Genomic DNA, 7,050 nt, shown 5'->3' with positions numbered 1-7,050 from the left:
CTACTGTGGCTCTGTTTGTACCTCGTACAGACATAGCCGTCTCTATTATAGAGTGGATATATTTGTCTTCCACTCCTCCTCGGAACATTTATCCTTATTTAGACGCCCTCTCCGACCTTGTTCGTAAAGCCCGCCACCGTGCAGTGCAACTTACGGGCACTGATTTAGTTGCCATTATTTTCCCCTTATTATGTAGTGAATTTGATTCCTTGTATCACACCTCCTTGGCCTGGCAGGTTGCTCTTTGTGATTATGTGGGAGAGATCTCTTATAATCCCCCAAAAGATCCTCGGTTGGTGATCACACAAAAGGTGCCACTAATCGTACATCGTCTTAGCCGCTCTCAACCTATTGTTTCAGCTATCACTCTTTTTACTGATGGCTCTCCACATCGTGGTGTTGTCGCCTATCAATTAGGTGACCCCCCTCGTTGGCATTCTCGTTTTACGCTGCCTCAGCGTTCCGCGCAGCGCTCGGAACTAGCTGCTGTTATTTTGGCCTTTCAACTTTTTGCTGATTGTCCCTTTAATTTAATTGTGGACATCCATTACATTTATCAGGTAATTGATCATTTACCCCTTGCCCTCATTACCCCTCAGGTCGATGCGGACCTTCTTCGCCTGTTTTTGTCCTTACAGTATCTCATCACCACTTGTAATTTCCCTTATTTTGTTGCTCATATTCGCAGTCATACCCCTCTGCCTGGGATACTCACTGAGGGCAATGCGCGCGCTGATCGCGCATTACGTGGTCAGGTAAATTCCCTTTTTTCTGACCCCATCGAAAGCCATTCCTTTTTTCATCACTCTGCCTCTGTTTTGGCCCGACAGTTTCACATTCCTGCTGATCATGCACGTTCTATTGTTTGTTCCTGCCCCCACTGTGCCGCTGCTGCCCCTACCTTTTCTTATGCCGTTAACCCCAGAGGTACTGCAGCGAATCAGCTGTGGCAAATGGATGTCACTCACATGCCACAATTCCGCCCCTATTCGTTGTTACATGTTTCCATTGATACCAATTCAGGATTCCTCTGGGCGACCCCACAGCGTGGGGAAGCCACTCCCAAAGTTATTCACCATTTGCTAGCATGTTTTGCTGTTATGGGTCGCCCGAGCCAGATAAAAACGGATAATGCCCCAGCCTATTGCTCCACAGCCCTCTCCACCTTTTGTGCCCAATGAGATGTCCGTCTCAAACACGGGATCCCTTATAATTCCACAGGCCAAGCTATTGTTGAACGTGCAAATCGCACGCTAAAAACCTTGCTTGACAAACAATTAAAACAAGGGGAGCTGCGTCTCCGAACCTTAGGAGACATTCAGCAACAATTGCATGTCCTTTTGTTTACTTTAAATAATTTAACACTGAATACAGATCAGCAGACCCCCCCGGATTGGCATTTTCATAAGTCCGAGGTACTGGAAAGACCGTGTGTCTATTACCGTCAGCTGCCCGATCCGCAATGGTTGGGCCCAGTACCTTTAATTACTTGGGGTCGGGGATATGCTGCTGTGTCTCTCCCTGCAGGACCGTTGTGGGTTCCGGCCCGGTGTGTGCGACCGGCACTGAAACAGCATGGCGTGGCACCAAGGGCTGTCGAACCCCATACCGGAGTTTCAGCTGACCTTGGAGGAGAACGCGGTGCCTCCCGGGTCGACAATGGCAGGTCGGAGACAGAGGAGACGTAGCATCCCAAGCCAGCCCGTGACATGGGGAGCAGTGAAAGCATTGGTCGCCGCGACTCAACGAAGACTGGCAGCAAACCAACAGACAGAGAATCCTGAGACTCTGTTTGTGGCCATTCTCGCCCAAATCACTGCTAATTTTGTATTGATTGTGTGCCTTATGTGCCTGCTATTTCCTGTAGGGGTTAACTCGGGAGCGCCTCCTCTGTTACGGGCCCGAATGACATAGAACCTACGGGAAAGATTAGCTTCAATAGCAAATGTTACCCACTTTTGTTTATCTGATTTTGTAGCAGCTGAAGAATTGTTAGGTACGTGCCTTATTCCAGTATGTCATCACCCTGAGGAAATAGGGAATGAGATGATGCTCGCTGCTTACGCGAACCTCTCTTCCCAGTACTCTAGCATGGCTAATTGGGGCCCGGCCAATTACACTTTACCTTCTTGGGCTTATTTTTTGCTGTTACTGTGTGCAATATATTTCCTTTTTGTTAAGGCTTTGTCGAGTCCCGCCCTGGCAGGCTCCACGAGTTATGACCTTGTCTATCCGGGAGTTAATTAGCTTGCAAAAGCAAATTGATGGCTACCATGAGATGGCCGAGCACAAATAAACAAAAAAGGAGGGGATGTAGCATTCGTGCAAGGTTCATGCACTTGACAACATTCAGGGCACACCCGGAGCGTTGTGTAGGAGCAGTGCACACACGGCTCCTCTCAAGGGCATGAACCTTGGAATCTTGCCCAGATTACATGAACCGTGGGAAGCCTCCCAGGACTGGGCTCAAGGCCCTAGAGCAAGGAATGCGGTAGATAGATATTGGTAAATAAGAATATTATACAAAGCCAGTGTATTCCTTTTATCTGTTGGAGTATGTAATGCGCGGGGGGAGAGAGAGAAATAAAAGAGGGGGTGAAAAGCTGACAGGCAGACCAGCCCGTCGGCAGACCAGCCTGCTTGCTTGCTTAAAGCCTTGTTCTGTCTTGTATTTGAACCGCAACACTTGTCCGTTTCAAAAGCTGCAGGAAGGGACTTTATTCCCAGACCAGAAAATAACCATTGGGGATGTTGAAATGCCTATAGTTATCCTTGGGGACCCAGCCTATCCCTTAATGCCATGGCTCATGAAGCCGTACACAGGCAGCCTGGACAGTAGTGAGGAGCTGTTCAACTACAGGCTGAGCAAGTGCAGAATGGTGGTAGAATGTGCATTTGGACGTTTAAAGGCGCGCTGGTGCAGTTTACTGACTCGCTTAGACCTCAGTGAAACCAATATTCCCACTGTTATTACTGCTTGCTGTGCGCTCCACAATATCTGTGAGAGTAAGGGGGAGATGTTTATGGCGGGGTGGGAGGTTGAGGCAAATCGCCTGGCCGCTGGTTACACACAGCCAGACACCAGGGCAGTTAGAAGGGCACAGGAGGGCGCGGTGCACATCAGAGAAGCTTTGGAAACCAGTTTCATGACTGGCCAGGCTACAGTGTGAAAGTTCTGTTTGTTTCTCCTTGATGAAACACCCCGCCCCTTGGTTCACTCTATTTCCCTGTAAGCTAACCATCCTCCCCTCCTCCCTTCGATCACCGCTTGCAGAGGCAATAAAGTCATTGTTGCTTCACATTCATGCATTCTTTATTCATTCATCACACAAATAGGGGGATGACTACCAAGGTAGCCCAGGAGGGGTGGTGGAGGAGGGAAGGAAAATGCCTCACAGCACTTTAAAAGTTTACAACTTTAAAATTTATTGAATGCCAGCCTTCTGTTTTTTGGGCAATCCTCTGTAGTGGAGTGGCTGGTTGGCCGGAGGCCCCCCCACCGCGTTCTTGGGCATCTGGGTGTGGAGGCTATGGAACTTGGGGAGGAGGGCGGTTGGTTACACAGGGGCTGTAGTGGCAGTCTGTGCTCCAGCTGCCTTTGCTGCAGCTCAACCATACACTGGAGCATACTGGTTTGATCCTCCAGCAGCCTGAGCATTGAATCCTGCCTCCTCTCATCATGCTGCCGCCACATTTGAGCTTCAGCCCTGTCTTCAGCCCGCCACTTACTCTCTTCAGCCCGCCACCTCTCCTCCCGGTCATTTTGTGCTTTCCTGCACTCATTATTTGCCTCCACACATTCATCTATGCTCTGTCAGTGTGGGAGGACAGCATGAGCTCAGAGAACATTTCATCACGAGTGCGTTTTTTTTCTTTCTAATCTTCACTAACCTCTGGGAAGGAGAAGATCCTGTGATCATTGAAACACATGCAGCTGGTGGAGGGAAAAAAAGGGACAGCGGTATTTAAAAAGACACATTTTATAAAACAGTGGCTACACTCTTTCAGGGTAAACCTTGCTGTTAACATTACATACATAGCACATGTGCTTTCGTTACAAGGTCGCATTTTGCCTCCCCCCACCGCGTGGCTACCCCCTCAACCCTCCCCCCTCCCCATGGCTAACAACGGGGAACATTTCTGTTCAGCCACAGGCAAACAGCCCAGCAGGAACGGGCACTTCTGAGTGTCCCCTGAAGAAAAGCACCCTATTTCAACCAGGAGACCATGAATGATATCTCAGTCTCCTGAGGATAACACAGAGAGATAAAGAACGGATGTTGTTTGAACGCCAGCAAACATACACTGCAATGCTTTGTTGTACAATGATTCCCGAGTACGTGTTACTGGCCTGGAGTGGTAAAGTGTCCTACCACGGAGGACGCAATAAGGCTGCCCTCCCCAGAAACCTTTTGCAAAGGCTTTGGGAGTACATCCAGGAGAGCCGCGAATGCCAGGGCAAATTAATCCTCTCACATGATTGCTTTTAAACCATGTATAGTATTTTAAAAGGTATGCTCACCAGAGGTCCCCTCTCCGCCTGCCGGGTCCAGGAGGCAGCCTTGGGTGGGTTCGAGGGGTACTGCCTCCAGGTCCAGGGTGAGAAACAGTTCCTGGCTGTCGGGAAAACTGGTTTCTCCGCTTGCTTGCTGTGAGCTATCAACAACCTCCTCCTCCTCATCATCTTCTTCTTCGTCCCCAAAACCTGCTTCCGTGTTGCCTCCATCTCCATTGAAGGAGTCAAACAACACGGCTGGGGTAGTGGTGGCTGACCCCCCTAAAATGGCATGCAGCTCATCACAGAAGCGGCATGTCTGGGGCTCTGATCCGGAGCGGCCGTTCACCTCTCTGGTTTTCTGGTAGGCTTGCCTCAGGTCCTTAAGTTTCACGCGGCACTGCTTCGGATCCCTGTTATGGTCTCTGTCCTTTATGCCCTGGGAGATTTTGACAAAGGTTTTGGCATTTCGAAAACTGGAACGGAGTTCTGATAGCACGGATTCCTCTCCCCATACAGCAATGAGATCCCGTACCTCCCGTTCAGGCCATGCTGGAGCTCTTTTGTGATTCTGGGACTCCATCATGGTCACCTCTGCTGATGAGCTCTGCATGGTCACCTGCAGCTTGCCACGCTGGCCAAACAGGAAATGAGATTCAAAAGTTCGCGGTTCTTTTCCTGCCTACCTGGCCAGTGCATCTGAGTTGAGAGTGCTGTCCAGAGCGGTCACAATGGAGCACTCTGGCATAGCTCCTGGAGGCCAATACCATCGAATTGTGTCCACAGTACCCCAAATTCGACCCGGCAAGGCTGATTTAAGCGCTAATCCACTTGTCAGGGGTGGAGTAAGGAAATTGATTTTAAGAACCCTTTAAGTCGAAATAAAGGGCTTCATCGTGTGGACGGGTGCAGGTTTACATCGATTTAATGCTGCTAAATTCGACCTAAAGTCCTAATGTAGACCAGGGCTTAATGAACAGCTTAGTGGACACTACACTGTTTGAATGTGAGATGAGTCTAGTTTATTTGTAAGCACTGTGTATTTTTAGCTTTTTGGAGCAGTTAGTTTATTATGTTTAGGGCATCTTGCATAATGGGGCCGGATCCTTGACCGGGGCTTCCAGGTGCTGCCGCAGTGTGCATAATACACGTTTGTAAACAGTTTAATCTTTTAATGCCCTTGTTAACGTTAATAGAAACAAGAATGTAAACTGCACATTCCACAGCTTTACACCTTTAGGAGCAATTTTATTGCAGTTGTTAATATCACATTTGGTCTCTCAATTCTACAGTATATCCGAAATGCCTCAGAGGGATTAAATTTGCACATCCAAAATACAGGATATACTGGGGAACCACGTTAGATAACTCACTCAGACCCAGGCCAGTCTTCATTTTACATGGAACAACAACATCACATGAAACCATCACAATGTTTAAGAAGAGAATTTTTCCGTTTTCATGGAGACTTAAAGGGAGTGAGGAAGAGATGCAGGCTGAGATCCTCATGCCCACTGCAGCCCCTTTATGTTGGGTAAAATGGCCCCCAAAAGCCCCATGTCCATCTGGGTGAGGGTTCCCATAGTGTATGAACTATGGAAGACAGTCATAAGGCTGCTTTCCAATGACTCCATGCAAGCCCTACTGTAGAGGATGTGCCAGGGTTGAGCTGGGGCAGGAGGGGTGTGTTGGGGGCAGGACCACGGCATCCATAGGGAAGCCTGGTGAGGCTGCTGTGCTTTAGGCCCCTCAAGACTCTCTCAATTACACCAGGGGCCAATCCAGCCCCTGAAGCAGCCCATGGTTGCAATGGCAAAAAAAAGGCTTAAAGCCACCTGAGCCCTCCTCTGCCTGGGCTCCGAATTCTGTGCTGTGCCTTCTAGAGGCATGGACTCTCACCTGGAATGATTTGTACATGAGCACCCTTATGAAAGCTGGGATGTTTGTTGGAAGTAAAAAACAGAGCTTTCGTGCAAGTTTACATGTCACTGTGTGTAAAACTTGCTGCAAAAAAATCTAAAGTTCTCTGTATTTTACATGACCCTAAAATGGCAAGATTTCTTTCTGTCGTTGATTTGGCTTCATCATTGGTAATGCAGGATAATTTCTTTAGTAATTTGGTTTAGTGATGCAAAGGACTTCACAAAATCAAAATATTCTGGCCTCTTGCTACGTTCTTCAGAAGATTTCCCCTAATGGACCCTCTGCCAGTCAGCTGGATGAGCCATTGGTCTGACCCAGTATGCCCGTTCCTATGTTCTTAAAAGAACCTACACACATGCTAATAAGTTTACCAGAGATCACCCCGACTCCAACATGGGCACTGGCAGGTGATCAGTCCTTCAGTCCCCACCAAGGGGTTTTTCTGTGGTATCAAATTCATAACAACTGTCAGAACAAGCACCCCCAGGAATCTGAGAGTCACTCCTATAAACAGTTGGATGTTTAATCTTGGAACCCTGAGAAGAGGTAATCAGCTGACAGTCACCCTCTTGTCAGAGCATAGCTTCAAAGAGGTAGGGGTAGGGAACTTGCATTCACCTGCCCCTCGATAT

This window comes from Lepidochelys kempii, chromosome 1 (genome assembly GCF_965140265.1).
Source record: "Lepidochelys kempii isolate rLepKem1 chromosome 1, rLepKem1.hap2, whole genome shotgun sequence".
Classification (NCBI taxonomy): Eukaryota; Metazoa; Chordata; order Testudines; family Cheloniidae; genus Lepidochelys; species Lepidochelys kempii.
Note: the sequence above shows the minus strand (reverse complement) of the source record.